Source organism: Monodon monoceros, unplaced genomic scaffold, assembly GCF_005190385.1.
Source record: "Monodon monoceros isolate NGI ecotype Baffin Bay Population unplaced genomic scaffold, NGI_Narwhal_1 Super_Scaffold_7, whole genome shotgun sequence".
Classification (NCBI taxonomy): Eukaryota; Metazoa; Chordata; class Mammalia; order Artiodactyla; family Monodontidae; genus Monodon; species Monodon monoceros.
The window spans coordinates 53,204,492-53,221,484 of NW_021703784.1; the positions used below are offsets into that span (position 1 = coordinate 53,204,492).

Below are 16,993 nucleotides of genomic sequence, written 5' to 3' on the forward strand. Positions count from 1 at the left end.
CAGGAAGCACAGAGAGTCCCATACAGGATACATCCAAGGAGAAACACGCCAAGACACATATTAATCAAGATATCAAAAATGCAAAGAAAAAATATTAACAGCAGCAAGGGAAAAGCAAACAATAACATACAAGGGAATCCCTATAAGGTTAACAGTGGATCTTTCAGCAGAAAATCTGCAAGCCAGAAGGGAGTGGCATGACATATTTAAAGTGATGGAAGGGAAAAACCTACAACCAAGATTACTCTACTCAGCACGGATCTCATTCAGATTCGACACAGAAATTAAAACCTTTACAGAAAACCAAAAGCTAAGAGAATTCAGCACCACCAAACCAGCTTTAAAACAAATGCTAAAGGAACTTCTCTAGGCAGGAAACACAAGAGAAGGAAAAGACCTACAATAATAAGCCCAAAACAATTAAGAAAATGGTAATAGGGACATACATTATTGATAATTACCTTAAATGTAAATGGATTAAATGCTCCAACCAAAAGACGTAGACTGGCTGAATGGATACAAAAACAAGACCCGTATATATGCTGTCTACAAGAGACCTACTTCAGACCTAGGGACACATACAGACTGAAAGTGAGGGGATGGAAAAAGATATTCCATGCAAATGGAAATCAAAAGAAAGCTGGAGTAGCAATACTCATATCAGACAAAATAGACTTTAAAATAGAGACTATTACAAGAGACAAAGAAGGACACTACATAATGATCAAGGGAGCAATCCAAGAACAAGATATAACCGTTGTAAATATGTATGCATCCAACATAGGAGTACCTCAATACATAAGGCAAATGCTAACAGCCATAAAAGGGGAAATCGACAATAACACAATCATACTAGGGGACTTTAACACCCCACTTTCACCAATGGACAGATCAACCAAAATGAAATAAGGAAACACAAGCTTTAAATGACATGTTAAACAAGATGGACTTAATTGATATTAATGGGCATTACATCCCAAAAGAACAGAATACACTTTCTTCTCAAGTGCTCATGGAACATTCTCCCAGATAGATCATATCTTGGGTCACAAATCAAGCCTTGGTAAATTTAAGAAAATTGAAATCGTATCAAGTATCTTTTCTGACCACAACGCTATCAGACTAGATATCAATTCCAGGAGAAAAAACTGTAAAAAATAGAAACACATGGAGGCTAAAGAATATACTACTAAATAACCAAGTGATCACTGAAGAAATCAAAGAGGAATTCAAAAAATACCTAGAAACAGGGCTTCCCTGGTGGCGCAGTGGTTGAGAGTCCGCCTGCCGATGCAGGGGACATGGGTTTGTGCCCTGGTCCGGGAGAATCCCACGTGCTGCGGAGCTGCTGGGCCCGTGAGCCATGGCTGCTGGGCCTGCGCGTCTGGAGGCTGTGCTCCACAACGGGAGGAGCCGTAGCGGTAAGAGGCCCGCGTACCGCAAAAAAAAACACAAAAAACCTAGAAACAAATGACAATGAAAACACGATGACCCAAAACCTATTGGATGCAACAAAAGCAGTTCTAAGAGGGAAGTTTATAGCAATACAGTCCTACCTCAAGAAAGAAGAAACATCTCAAATAAACAACCTAACCTTACACCTAAAGCATTTAGAGAAAGAAGAACAAAAAAACCCCAACGTTAGCAGAAGGAAAGAAATCATAAAGATCAGATCAGAAATACATGAAAAAGAAATGAAGGAAACAATAGCAAAGATCAATAAAACTAAAAACTGGTTCTTTTTTTTTTTTTTTGCGGTACGCGGGCCTCTCACGGTTGTGGCATCTCCTGTTGCAGAGCACAGGCTCCAGACGTGCAGGCCCAGCGGCCATGGCTCACGGGCCTAGCTGCTCCACAGCATGTGGGATCTTCCTGGACTGGGGCACGAACCCATGTCCCCTGCATTGACAGGCAGACTCTCAACCACTGCGCCACCGGGCAAGCCCTAAAAGCTGGTTCTTTGAGAAGACAAACAAAATTGATAAACCATTAGCCAGACTCATCCAAAAAAACAGGGAGAAGACTCAAATCAACCAAATTAGAAATGAAAAAGAAGTAGCAGCTGACACTGCAGAAATACAAAGGATCATGAGAGATTACTACAAGCAACTATATGCCAATAAAATGGACAACCTGGAAGAAATGGACAAATTCTTAGAAAAACACAACCTTCCAAGACTGAACCAGGAAGAAATAGAATATATAAACAGACCAATTACAAGCACTGAAATTGAAAATGTGATTGAAAATCTTCCAACAAACAAAAACCCAGGACCAGATGGCTTCACAGGCGAATTCCATCAAACATTTAGAGAAGAATTAACAACGATCCTTCTCAAACTCTTCCAAAATATAGCAGAAGGAGGAACACTCCTAAACTCATTCTACAAGGCCACCATCACCCTGATACCAAAACCAGACAAAGATGTCACAAAGAAAGAAAACTGCAGGCCAATATCACTGATGAACACAGATGCAAAAATCCTCAACAAAATACGAGCAAACAGAATCCAACAGCACATGAAAAGGATCATAAACCATGATCAAGTGGCGTTTATCCCAGGAATGCAAGGATTCTTCAACATATGCAAATCAATCAATGTGATACACCATATTAACAAATTAAAGGATAAAACCCATATGATCATCTCAATAGATGCTGAAAAACTTTTGATGAAATTCAACACCCATTTATGGTAAAAACTCTCCAGAAAGTAGGCACAGAGGGAACCTACCTCAACATAATAAAGGCCATATATGACAAACCCACAGCCAACAATGTTCTCAATGGTGAAAAACTGAAACCATTTCCTCTAAGATCAGGAACAAGACATGGTGCCTACTCTCACCGCTATTATTCAACATAGTTTTGGAAGTTTTGGCCACAGCAATCAGAGAAGAAAAAGAAATTAAAGGAATCCAAATCAGAAGAGAAGTAAAACTGTCACTGTTTGCAGATGACATGATACTATACATAGAGAATCCTAAAGATGCTACCAGAAAACTACTAGAGCTAATCAGTGAATTTGGTAAAGTAGCAGTGTACAAAATTAATGCACAGAAATCTCTTGCATTCCTATACTAATGATGAACAATCTGAAAGAGAAATTAAGGAAACACAACCCAATCCCAAAATGGGCAGAAGACCTAAATAGACATTTCTCCAAAGAAGATGTACAGATTGCCAACAAATACATGAAAGGATGCTCAACATCACTAATCATTAGAGAAATGCAAATCAAAACTACCATGAGGTATCACCTCACACTGGTCAGAATGGCCATCATCGAAAAATCTACAAACAGTAAATGCTGGAGAGGGTGTGGAGAGAAGGGAACCCTCTTGCACTGTTGGTGGGAATGTAAATTGATACAGCCACTATGGAGAACAGTATGGAGCTTCCTTAAAAAACTAAAAATAGAACTATCATAGGACCCAGCAATCCCACTACTGGACATATACTGTGAGAAAACCATAATTCAAAAAGAGTCATGTACCACAATGTTCATTGCAGCACTATTTACAATATCCAGGATATGGAAGCAACCTAAGTGTCCATCTGCATCTTTATTCCTGTCCTGCCCCTAGGTTTGTCAGAACCATTGTTTTTTTTTAGATTCTATATATATGTGTTAGCATACAGTATTTGTTTTTGTCTTTCTGACTTACTTCACTCTGTATGACAGACTCTAGGTCCATCCACCTCACTACAAATAACTCAATTTCGTTTCTTTTAATGGCTGAGTAATATTCCATTGTATATATGTGCCACATGTTCTTTATCCATTCATCTGTCTATGGACACTTAGGACATGCATTGGTTGACTAGCCTCTTCTTCACTTTTACCTTCCTAAATTTGTATCTATCCCCCCCCCGAAATAATCAGCACTTTAATCTTTTTATAAAAAATAAATTTATTTATTTATTTATTTTTGGCTGCATTAGTTGACTAGCTTCTTCTTCACTTTTACCTTCCTAAATTTGTATCTACCCCCCCAGAAATAATCAGCACTTTAATATTTTTTTAAAATAAGTTTATTTATATATTTATTTTCGGCTGCATTGGGTCTTTGTTGCTGTGCACAGGCTTTCTCTCGTTGTGTTGAGTGTGGGCTTTTCTTCATTGCGGTGTGCGGGCTTCTCATTGAGGTGACTTCTCATGTTGCAGAGCAAGGGCTCTAGGCACGTGGGCTTCAGTAGTTGTGGCACATGGGCTCAGTAGTTGTGGCTCGTAGGCTCTAGAGTGCAGGCTCAGTAGTTGCGGCACATGGGCTTAGTTGTTCTGCAGTATGTGGGAGAAAAAATCATATGATCATTTTAACAGAATGCCAAAATATTTTGATAAATATCACTATATATTTTTGATTTAAGCAAATCTTAATTAATATGTTAATGAATATTGATCTCAAACCAACAGCCAGTATTCTATTTAGCAGTTAAACATTAGAATCATTTTCATTAAAGTTAATAATTTGAGTGTCATTACTATTATTTAAAAATTTCCTAGAAGTGCTTATCAATGCAATAATGAGAAAAAGAAGTGAAGGAGGTATAAATATCTGACAGGAAGAGACAAAATTATCATTATTTAAAGATTATAAGGTTGCTTAAAAAACTATTAGAACTAGTGGGAGAGTTCAGAAAGATTGGCAATTATGACAGAAATATTTAAAAATTAATAGTTTCCTTATGTATCAACAACAGTTAGTTAAGATAATGAAAAAAAAGAGTCCATATCATGGCAATCAAAAATAAAATCAGGGCTTCCCTGGTGGCACAGTGGTTGAGAGTCCACCTGCCGATGCAGGGGATGTGGGTTCGTGCCCCAGTCCGGGAGGATCCCACATGCTGCGGAGCGGCTGGGCCCGTGAGCCATGGCCGCTGAGCCTGTGCGTCCGGAGCCTGTGCTCCGCAACGGGAGAGGCCACGGCAGTGAGAGGCCCGCGTACCGAAAAAAAATAAATAAATAAAAGTAAAAAAATAAAATCAAAGTACCCAGTAATAAACTTAAAGATAAATGTACCAATCTCAAAACTTTGCCATGGAATGTAAAAGGAGATTTGAATAAAGGGAGAGACATTCTACATTACTGTACTGGAAGATTTAATATTATAAAGATATTAATTTTTCTCAAGCAAAGCCTATAAATTTAACAAAACCCCAACAAATACACCTGGAAGTTTTTTAGAATGTGAAATAAATGTATTTTTTAGTTTATTTAGAAAAATCAACAAATGAAGAAAGCAAGCACATCTTTAGGAAAAATAGTAGCGAAAAGGTCTTTTCCTATCAGATATTAAAATAAGTCAGCAAGATAGAGTAATTAAAAGATTACTGTTCTACGTAAAAAAATAGCTCAGAAATATATCCAAGTACATATTAGAATTTAGTATATAATAAAGCTAGTGCCTCATTCATTGGGGGGGAAGTGTTAAGATGACAGTCTAGGGGACTTCCCTGGCAGTCCAGTGATTAAGACTCCATCTTCCAGTGCAGGGGGCAGGGGTTCGATCCCTGGTCAGGGAACTATGATCCCACATGCCACAGTGCAGCCAAAAGTTTAAAAAAAAAAGCTGTCTAACTGTTAAAATAAACCCAAACTCACACAGTACACTAAGATAAATTCCAGAAGGATTAAAAATTTTAACGTTAGTAGAAGAAAATACACAGGAATATTTACAAAATTTGGAGTAAGGAATGATTTTCTACACATGAAACTAAAAGCAGAAAGTATAAAGGATGATAGAGATGATTATATAAGGTATAAAACTTTTATATAGCAAGATTTACCACAAACCAAATTAAAAGACAAATGACATTGGAGGAAAGTATCCTTAACCAAAGGTTTGTATCCTTAGTGTTCAAAGACCTTCTTCAAATCAATAAAAGAAAAATGAAGATACACAACTGACCAGGAAAGGTATTTGACATAAGAAAAATCCTCAAATGCTCAATAAACATAAAAAGTTCAACTTCACTATCAGTCAAGAAGTGCAAATTTAAACCATAAAGAAAAAAATAAGGATAAATATATCCATAATTAAGAGGAGTTTGGAGATTCAGGCCCTTTCAAACATTACTGGATATATAAACTTATACAGTTCTTCTAGAAGGTATAAAAGCCATAAGACAGGATTTACTCTTTAGTTTAGGAATGCTACTATTAGGAATGTACTGCAAAAATATATATATATATATATATCCTTAATATATAATATGGCACTCTCTATAATAATAAAGAATTGGAAACAACCTAAGTGTCCAAAAACAAGGGATGTATGCAGCCGTTTCAAAAGATGTAGAAGAATACTTAGGAACAAAAAATATTTCAGGAAAGATATTTAAAATAACAAAGCAATAATGAAAATGCAGCCAGTAAGGGGAAAGAAGTTGTAACTTTGACAACCTGACACCAGAGTTCTGATAGGGAGGGACTATTTTGATTTAGCAGAATAACTTATCTCTTTGTAGTTTAGAATAAAGCAGAAGAAGCATTGAATTGCCTTGTGCAAAAGAGGATGGGCACTGGAAATGATTGCTTTGGAGTTTATTGCTAGAGGGGGTTGAATTTGGAAAATGAAAACAATATTCATTACCTTCTCAGGGAGAGAAGCTGGGCAGCTGTTGCTGCTGTACTGCCTCTGGAGGGATGGTCAATGAGAATTTTCCAGTGATTTGAATGACTAATGGACTCTTAAAAGAACTGCTCTCTTAACATGCAGTTTCAAGTTATTCTCTAAGCTGAGCTTCAATATAAGCCATCCTTTCTTGCTCCCAAATTTTCCCTAAAAGTTTGCCAACACACCACCTTGTTTAGGCCATATTTTGGGGAGAGAAGGGGTTGGGGAAATGAAGAAGGGACATTTCATGCCCAGAAAGTGAAATGAGCGGTGGAGATCAAGGCAGAAAATCAGAGCTAGAGGTAATCAGAAGAAACATATCCCCACTGTCACCTCCACAAAACCCCCCAAGAACCCTCAGAGATATTGGTAGGGACTTGGGCTTCATACCCTTTCATAGGACAGAGGTTTGAGCAGAATTCTTTTCTAGCTCAAAGGTTGGGGAGACCCATAAAGTACATGCGATGAAGAAACTCAAGAGAAAATTCTTTAGAAGGATATACAGTATGCAAAAGTTACTTAAGATGCTAAAATTATGAGCATTATTTATTTTCCTCTTTTGCTCACCTGTATTTTGATTCTTCTATAATGAATCCATATTACTTATATAATTTTTAGAAATAAAAGTGTACTGAGGGAATACGTAGATCTACCAGAAAGCTGACTGGTGGTTGCCAGGGGCTGCAGGAAGGGAGGAATGGGAAGTGACTGCTTAATGGGTGTGGGTTTCCTTTTGGGGAGATGAAAATGTTTTAGAACTAGATAGAGGTAGTGGTTGTACAACATTGTGAATGTACTAAATGCCACTGAGTTGTTCACTTTAAATGATTAATTTTATGTTATATGAATTTCACCTCAACAGAGAAAAAAGAAAAATGAAAAAAATCTACTGAGGGGAAAAACATACAACATAGATCAGACTCCGTCACTCTTCTGCTTAAAATCCTTCAGGGACTTCCTAACTCTTTAGCATGGCAAACAAGGCTCTTCACGTCCTGGCCCCGCTGCTGCTCCACCACAGCTACCCCTTCCTATGCACCTTATTCTCCAGCCATACAAAACCATGTGCAGTGCTCTGAAAGGGCCTATTCTTTCCTGCCTTTGTGCCTTTGTATGGCTTTGCTTTTCTTGGAATGCCCTTCCCCTAGTTAGTTTCCGCTCAGCCTTCAAAACTCAGCTAAACATCTCCTCCTTTGAGAAGCTTTCCCTGATTTCATAGTCTTGGGTGCCTCTTCCCTTACACCCCAAGAACCTTCTGGACATTTCTTTATTTTATCAGTGTAGGTGATTGTGAATCTTTGGAGGATGGGGCCTGGGCCTTTCCTCTCTTTAGCTTCAAAAGTTGGCCCAGGACAGAAGCCACAAGAATGTAGAATGAATAAGAACAGACTTAAAATCACTGAAAATAACAACCTTTTCTAATGTAAACAGGTAGTTACCCTGGGCATGGAATTGAAAATGATTCAGAGATGTTTAACTGGCCTACTATGGTATTTATCATAGAGGAAGAGGATATCTTTTCTTTTTCCTTTTTATGAATTATTTAGGAATTGAAGTATGATAAAAATTCTGAATGATAGGTTAATAAAAATGTCAATCTAATTAGCAAAATGGTCCCACATGGGGGATAGAGGGTTGCAGAATACTGATGGTTTTAGGAAAATGCCTAAAAACTCAATTACTCTTGCAAAAAAAAAAAAAAATCCAAAAACAAAAACAAAAGAACCATGATAGGTAATAGATAAAAAGAGATTTTTTTTTTTGATACCTTGACTCAAAACTAAGATATAGTATTGCTATCTTAGGATGGTTTTTAAAAACACCTAAGTCTTATAGGATTTTTTTTTTTTTTTTTTTTTTGCGGTATGCGGGCCTCTCACTGTTGTGGCCTCTCCCGTTGCCGAGCACAGGCTCCGGACGCGCAGGCTCAGCGGCCATGGCTCACGGGCCCAGCCGCTCCGGGGCATGTGGGATCTTCCCGGACCGGGGCACAAATCCGTGTCCCCTGCATCGGCAGGTGGACTCTCAACCACTGCGCCACCAGGGAAGCCCCCTTATAGGATTTTAAATGAACCTAAGTTCCTAATGAAATCATGGATCTAGGCAAAAAAATCATCAATGGCTGCTAAAACTATTAGGTAAAATGTTGAAGAGGAACATATGTATCAGACTGGCAGCCGCTGAATCCACTGTTCAATCTGAGCATTTACTAAAAGCAGGACAGTCAGACATTAATTACCTCCTGATAAAATGCAGTAGGAAGTACACTGCTTAAGAAACAGTCTTGCCAAAAGAATTGAACCTGAATTTAACATCTCTAATCATCATGTTGTGAGAAATATAAAGGAAATAGGAGCATGTTAAATTACCCCATTGAGGTATGAGAAATCAAATCAAGAAGATGGGAATTTGGGACTTCCCTAGCGGTCCAGTGGTTAAGACTGTGCGCTTCCAATCCAGGGGACACAGGTTCGAATCCTGGTCAGGGAACTAAGACCCTCCATGCTGCAATGGTGTGGCCAAAAAAAAAAAAAAAGATGGGAAATTCTATAAGACAAATGACAATTTCTTCATTGAATAAGTTGTATGAAGAAAAAGGGAGGGGAAAATCAGAATTCAAGGAAACAAAGATTTGAGACATAAATTTTGAATAAACAAAAAGGTAATTTTGAGACAACCTAGGAAAATTTACCTGGATTGGGTGTTGATCTTATTAAGGAATTATTGTGAACTATTATGTCTGATAACAGTGATTATCACACCATTGTTCTTTTTTCTAAAGTTTATTTTTTATTTTATTGAGGTATAGTTGATTTACAAAACACCATTATGTTTTTTTTTAAGTTCTTATATTCAGAGATTGAAATGTTAATGGTGAAATGATATGAGGTCTTGAATTTGCATTAAAATGCTTCCTAAAAAGCCTGTGTTGGGGTAGATGAAACAATAATGCAGAATATTAATAATTGTTGACTCTGGATGATAATGGGCACATGGATTCATTATACTATTCCTTCCCCTCTCGTGTATGTTTGAAATTTTCCATAAGAAAAAGTTTTAAAGAATAAACCTAACATTCAACAGCCATGTGGCAATGTTTATAAGCCCATCTACTTAGCCAAGACTATGTCACGGGAGATGGCATTGTTGGACCAATGGGAAGATCTTAGGCCTTGGAGTCAGAAAGTCCTGGGTTTGAATTCCAGCGCTTCTACTTACTAACCCTGTTAGGTAGGGCAAGTTACTCACTTCTCAGAATCTGTTTTCTCATCCGCAAACAGGGATAATATTACCTGCTTCAGAAGATTTGCAGAATAAGTGAGATGATATACAGAGTGTCCATCACGTGCCCCTCACAGAATAAATACTCTGTGAATGTTAACTACCTTATACTAATCCAATTATTTCCTTTATTGTTTTTTTAAAATAAATTTAAGTAATACTCCCCCAATTTTACTCTCCAGAGGAAGGAACCACTGTTAACAGTTTGGTGTTGGTATCTTTCTGGGCTTTTTCTTTATATCTATAAATATATATAGGAATATGCATCTACATACATACAGTGTGGGTTTTTTTAAAACAAAAATGGAATCTTATATTACATATTACTTGGCAATTTACTTCTATCACGTTACAATATATAGTGTGTCTCTTTTTGTCAGTTCATGTGGCTCCTACATGTGATTCAATCAGTGTGCCATTCATATGGCTTTACTCCCAGGTATGAGCATTTCTGTGAGATAGAATCCTGCAGAATTGTTAGGTGGAAGAGTGTGTGTAGTGCGTATCTTTATGGTACTACAAAATGGCCCTACTGCCCTTCTACAAGTTACTGAGTTACTTTCACATGAAGACCTCAATATTATCTATTTTCTATACATTTCTAAGTTGCATTCTGGAAGATATGCCCTTTCTGGTACCACTTATTTCTCAATAGGCACTGAAAGTGTTCAGAGAATAAATACGTTTGATTAGCAAAAATCAGCCTCATGGAAAATAGTCAGGCTCCATTCTGCTATTTGTTCCTGTTAGAGAATAATGCAATGCATACTGTTTTCAAGGTTGAATGTAGCTGTGTATTGGATAAAATAAATGGGAGTCCTAGTTTTCTTTGTGAAAAGCCAGTGAACATTATTTGAGGCAGAATCCTGAGAGAAAGCAGGGAAATAAAACCTCCTCTCAAATGAGGTCCCAGTGAATGGCAGCCATGGAAAAGTGGATGAGTAAAGAAAGGGGAAGGAAAGTCTGCCTTGATTCCCTGGGGAGTTCAAGATCTCACTTTCCCCCCCTGTTTTTCTAGTGACTTTTAGAGAGGACAATTCTAGAGAAGGATGGTTTCAAAAAGAAAAGAAATCCAAATGGAATCCAATTTGGCCTTACTTATGTCAGAGCACCTGCCATGTGGTGTACAATAGTCCCAGGCAGAACTCCTAAGAAAGATCACTTTGTAAACCATCCTTCTGCTGTGGGAGTTCAACAATTGTCCTTTGTCCATGCAGCCCTCCCATCATCCCGCTATGGAGTTGCTGGTCCAAACCACTGTAGTAAGGTTTGCGCAAGAAGAAATTATTCCATTGTCTTTTAAAAGTTAGATCAATAATGGTGATATCATTCATGACGTATGGCTTTCCTTGGGTCCCAGCTGTTCCAGATGTAGGAGATCATGTGCTACCCCATTGCTGGATATATTTCTCCAGATCCGTAGGCAATAGGGCACATAGAAGGTGACCTGTGTCAGATGAGAATCTACTTAAGCCCCCAAAATGCTGACTTTTCTTTTAGGTGAAGTGCAATCAACATTTTGCTTAGTGACTTCTAAAACAATGCATGTAAAAAAAATAAATGTACTGTTCTTTCTTGCACTTAGAGTTAGGTTTTAAATATAAGGTACTAACTCAATTCATTGCATTTGACCTCCAGAACACTTTTTGTCTCTAATTCCTTTTTTAGTCCTGAATCAGTCTTTTGCCAACGAGAGATGGGTCGACCACAACAAATGGGCAGTTTGCACATGAGACAATGTACAACTCCTTGTTTGTTTTTCCTTGACAGGTAACTTTAATTATTTTGACAAATATTTAATGTGCCAGGTATTGTCCTAGGTGCTAAGGATAAAGCAGAAGAAAACAACAAAAATTCTTGCCTTTGTGGGTTTACATGCTAGTTGGGAAGCTTCATTCATTCACTCACTCATTTATTCCACAAGCATTTATTGATCTTCTAATACAACTCAGGCCTTAAACTACATACTGTGCCTAAATAGGATTTTATCCCTGCCCTCAGAGTCTAGTGGGAGAAATAAGACATGTCCCCTGTCCTCCCCTGCTGCCCATCATATACCCTCATATATAGAAAGTACAGAAGAGGGGCACCTCGTTCAGGTTGAGTGGTTCAAAGAATGTTTCTCAGAGAAACATGTAAACAAACAAGTAAGTTGAGGCTGGAAGAATGAACTGATGGGGGAGAAAGGCAGACCTGGTGGTGATGAGACGGAGCATGGCATAGGGCCTGGGCCAGATGAGGAGACCAACGAATGCCGTTGAATGAATGAATGAAACTTCCCCAGGAGAGCATAAACTCCATGAGATATGTTCTGGGAACTGCAAGTTCCTTCCAATGGCTGAAGTTTAAGGTGTGTGGGGATGAGAAGCAGGAGACGGGGCTGGGGAAGGAGGCAGGGTCTGGGCTTGAGGTAGGTCTGGCTAAGGAGGTTTGTCCTGATGACAATTAGAAAATTTGTGGATCAATTTAAATGGCAATATGACATGGTCTGATTGGTTTATTCTTTTCTTAAAAAAAATGTATTTAAAAAATTCCACAAATGACATATGTTTATTTTAGATGACTCTTATGGACTTTTTGTGGGAGCAATGATTTCATTATACTATTTTTGTAAATGGTACTTTGCATATCTCTTTCTGCTTCACAGTGGAAGGACATTGGACCTGACATACAGAAGTCTCTCAGTAAAGATTTGCTGTTTTTGAAATTCCATGGACACTGGTAAGTTGCAGTCAGCTTAGGTGAGGCCATGATCTGGCCCAGTTGTGCCACTCCAAGAAACTGGAGTTTCATTACCTAACTAGGAATATTTAACAATTCCCCCTGCTGCGTCATTGCCACTATGTTTTTTTATCTCCATTTTTGTCACTTTTTATTATGCAAAAATCCAAATATTAATGTATGTAAAAATAGAAAGGGTAGTATAAGAAACCTTCATATACCCACCACCCAACGTCAACAATTAACAACTTACAGCCAATCTTGTCTCATTTATATCCTTTCCTCTTCCCAACCACTGCATTATTTTGAAGTAAATCTAAGACATCAGATCTTTTTGTATGTATCTCTAAAAGATACGAACTTGTTTAAAAACATATCCATAATTATTACAACTAACAAAATAAGGAGTTATTCTTTACTGTCATTAAACATACAGTCAGTGCTCAAATTCCAACTGTCTCTCTTTTTCTTAAAGTTGGCTTATTTGAATCATGAGTTAAAGTCCACATTTGTATTGGGTTGTATACGTTTTCTTTAATTAATAGCTTCCCTCTTTTTCTTTTCTTACCTTGCTTGTTATTTATTTAACTAAAGACTCTTAACAGAATGGTTAAGTTGAAAACAGCACTTTAAGTGTGCCATTTTCCTTCATGCTCACCTTCACTAGGTTTTTTTTTTTTTAACACCTGATAATTTTTAAGGTACAAAACTGTATCTCATTATTGCACAACATTATTTTAATTTGAAAATCATGTCTAATGTTGCCTTTTTTTTTTTTTTTTTTGCGGTACGCGGGCCTCTCACTGTTGTGGCCTCTCCCGTTGCGGAGCACAGGCTCCGGACGCGCAGGCTCAGCGGCCATGGCTCACAGGCCCAGCCGCTCCGCGGCATGTGGGATTTTCCCGGACCGGGGCACCAACCCACGTCCCCTGCATCGGCAGGCAGACTCCCAACCACTGCGCCACCAGGGAAGCCCTAAAGTTGCCTTTTTTTATTCTGTCAGCTTTATCCAACCACTGAGACACATGGTGATCACACCATATACCAAAATGAGTTCTAGATGGAATAAAGGGTTACATATGAATAAATAAAACCATAATAAACTAAAATAAAATATAATATTGAACATATTTTTGGAAAAGGAATATGTTACCTAAACATAAAAGTAATGGAAAAATGTCACAAAGAAAAGTATCAATAAAATCAAGTATATGCTGTTAAAACTTTTTGGTCAACAAACACGAAATGAAATGATAAACTGGGTGGGGGAAATAGTTACCATCTATGAGAGACAATAGTTTAGTAGCTTTAATACACATGGTCTTGTCTAGATTGTCACTGGGTCCGGATGGGTCCACTCACAAGATGACACCAAGTCGAGATTCTTTAGACTCTATCTTCTTTTTTAAAAAATTTTTATTGGAGTATAGTTGATTTACAATGCTGTGTTAGTTTCAGGTATACAGCAAAGTGAATCAGTTATACATATACATATATCCACTCTTTTTTAGATTCTTTTCCCATATAGGTCATTACAGAGTATTGAGCAGAGTTCCCTGTGCTATACAGTAGGTCCTTATTTGTTATCTATTTTATATATAGTAGTTTGTATCTGCTAATCCCAAACTCCCAATTTATCCCTCCCTCACCCTCCTCTTTGGTAACCATAAGTTTGTTTTCTGCATCTGTGACTATTTCTGTTTTGTAAATAAGTTCATTTGTACCATTTTTTTAGATTCCACATACAAGCAATATCATATGATCTGGAAGTTGTATTTTTTTCTCTAGATCTCCTGCCCCAGTTATTCACTTGAGAAATGTTAAGAGTGAGGGTAAGATTCCTAACATTTAGTCCCTCTGTTCTGTCTGTTGGTTTCACCATCCTTCTGCTCTGTTGACCCCAGGAGCTCTGCTGGGCCACTGCTGACCTCCTTCCCATCACTGACATCTGTCTTCCTTCTTCTCCTCTAGCAATCAGGAAAACACTTTCTACTCCTTATGACTGACTACTGTCAAAGGAGCTTCCTGCAAAAGAGCTTCTGGGCCCCTAATGACCCAGTTAATTTTGTTAGACCACAGACCTTCTGTCCCTGAACTCACAAGCACTCTTAGGAGGAAGGAAGAAGGGTGAAAGTGCAAGTCAGAGGATGATCAGGCCCCTGTGGTAGCTAAAACTTTACCCTCTCTGACTCCCAGGATCTGCTACATAAATTATTTCCTGGCCACAAGTGACAGAAGCTGATGCTGGCAGATTAGGCAGAAAAGGGATTTATTTAAAGGATATCGGGTAACTCATAGAATTGTTGGGAAGACTGGAGGAAACAATTTTGAGGCTAAGTTTCCAGGAAAATCCCCCCAAATTAGTAGCACAGCTGGCCTAATAAGCACACTGAGGCCAATGCCCTGTCACCACTCAGTAACCATATGCTACCAGGAACTCAATTTGACTGCAGCCACCGCTGCCAAAGGCGTCAGTGTTACTTCTGTACCTTACAGACCGTTCCAGTTTCCCCAAACCACATAGCTCTGCTACCCGCCTCACCAGCAAAAGGAGTGCACTGTGCAGCCTTTCCCCTCTCACTGCCACTTTCTTCACCAGAATCTCACACAAGTGCATCTGATTAGAGGAGCATAAGTCACATGCCTGTGTCCTAACTGCAAAGGAGAGGGACGGGAATGAGCATTTTGCGTTCTAACTTAGTGGGACTCAGAAAGGGAAAATTCTCCTAACATCAGAAGGGTGTTCAAAAGGCAGTGGATACCAAAAGACCAGGACAAATGTTTAGCAGAATGAATGACTTAGGCTGGGTATGGCATGGGGTGGTCACTTACAGATAGGGTGGCCTTATACCTACTAATTAAAATATGGACTGAGTTATAATATGGAATGACATACAAGGTTATTTGTGGAGGCATTATTTTTAATAGCAAAATATTGGAAACTATCCAAATGTTCAGTAATAGAGGTTTGATTGAATAAAAGTCGTGGTACATCAATACACACATGGAAGACAATGCACCTGAATGAAGGGGAAGGAATGATCTCTAGAATATATAAGCGAAAAAAGCAAAATAGAGAATAGTATGTGTAGCACCTGTCTATTCTGTAAGAAAGGTGGGGATATATTTATGGTTCAACCACAGAAATTGCCATTTTTGCTGATAAAATGGTTAATCTTTAGCAATTTCATACAATTCAACATAATACAGGGCAGAGGAGACAAGGATGGAAAAGAGACTTTTCTGAATATATTTATTATGCATTTTTGACTTTGGAATCATATAAATGTGTTTTACACATTCAAAATTAAATTTAATTTAAAAGGACAATTCCTAAGATTTTAAAACAAACCAAAAACAATGAACTTAACTGTATATGAAGTTAATTATGTAGCTGCACAGAGAGGACAATTATTTCAAGTGACTCTACAATGTGGTATATTTGCTGTACATACGTAGTGGAATATATTTTAAGGGAGAATAGAGCCGCAAAGAAATCTAACACTGCACTCAGTAGTTATGTCACTAGTAGGTCTTTACATTAGTTTTTTTTTTTTTTTTTGGTATGTGGGCCTCTCACTGTTGTGGCTTCTCCCGTTGCGGAGCACAGGCTCCGGATGCGCAGGCTCAGCGGCCATGGCTCACGGGCCCAGCCGCTCCGCGGCATGTGGGATCCTCCCAGACTGGGGCACGAACCCATGTCCCCTGTATCGGCAGGCAGACTCTCAACCACTGTGCCACCAGGGAAGCCCTACATTAGTATTTTGAAACTACTTTTTATGTAGTGTAGCACAAAGTAATAAGTAATTATGTTAATGCTATTAAGAACCAAGATTTTTAGTGTAAGAGAAGAGAAATATAAAATCAAAGGCATTCATATAAATAGATTTTATTTATTTATTTATTTAGAACAGGATTGGGAGGGCTTTAAATGCCAGACTGAGGAGTTCAGATCTTTTTTTTTTTTTTGAATAAATTTATTTATTTATTTTTGGCTGCGTTAGGTCTTCGTTGCTGTGCGCAGGCTTTTCTCTAGTTGTGGCAAGCGGGGGCTACTCTTCATTGCAGTGCGTGGGCTTCTCATTGCAGTGGCTTCTCTTGCTGTGGAGCAGGGGCTCTAGGCTCACGGGCTTCAGTAGATGTGGCACACGGGCTTCAGTAGATGTGGCGCACGGGCTTAGTTGCTCTGCAGCATATGGGATCTTCCCGGACCAGGGCTCAAACCTGTGTCCCCTGTATTGGCAGGAGGATCTTAACCACTGTGCCACCAGGGAAGTCCCTAAATAGATTTTAATATTAAATTTGAATTAGAAATATCAGTATATGCTTATGATTTTTTCCTTCTATTTCTATACTTTTCAGAAAGACC

General features: G+C 38.4%; 1 long non-coding RNA gene across 1 annotated transcript in view; it reads left to right on the top strand.

Annotated features, from left to right (window-relative positions):
• LOC114886869 overlaps positions 1-16,993 on the top strand; it is a 77,374-nt gene that overhangs the window by 20,580 nt on the left and 39,801 nt on the right. The window contains exons 3-4 of the long non-coding RNA XR_003791442.1: positions 11,572-11,673; positions 12,551-12,624. This is a non-coding gene — a long non-coding RNA (uncharacterized LOC114886869). The remainder of the gene's footprint in view (positions 1-11,571; positions 11,674-12,550; positions 12,625-16,993) is intronic.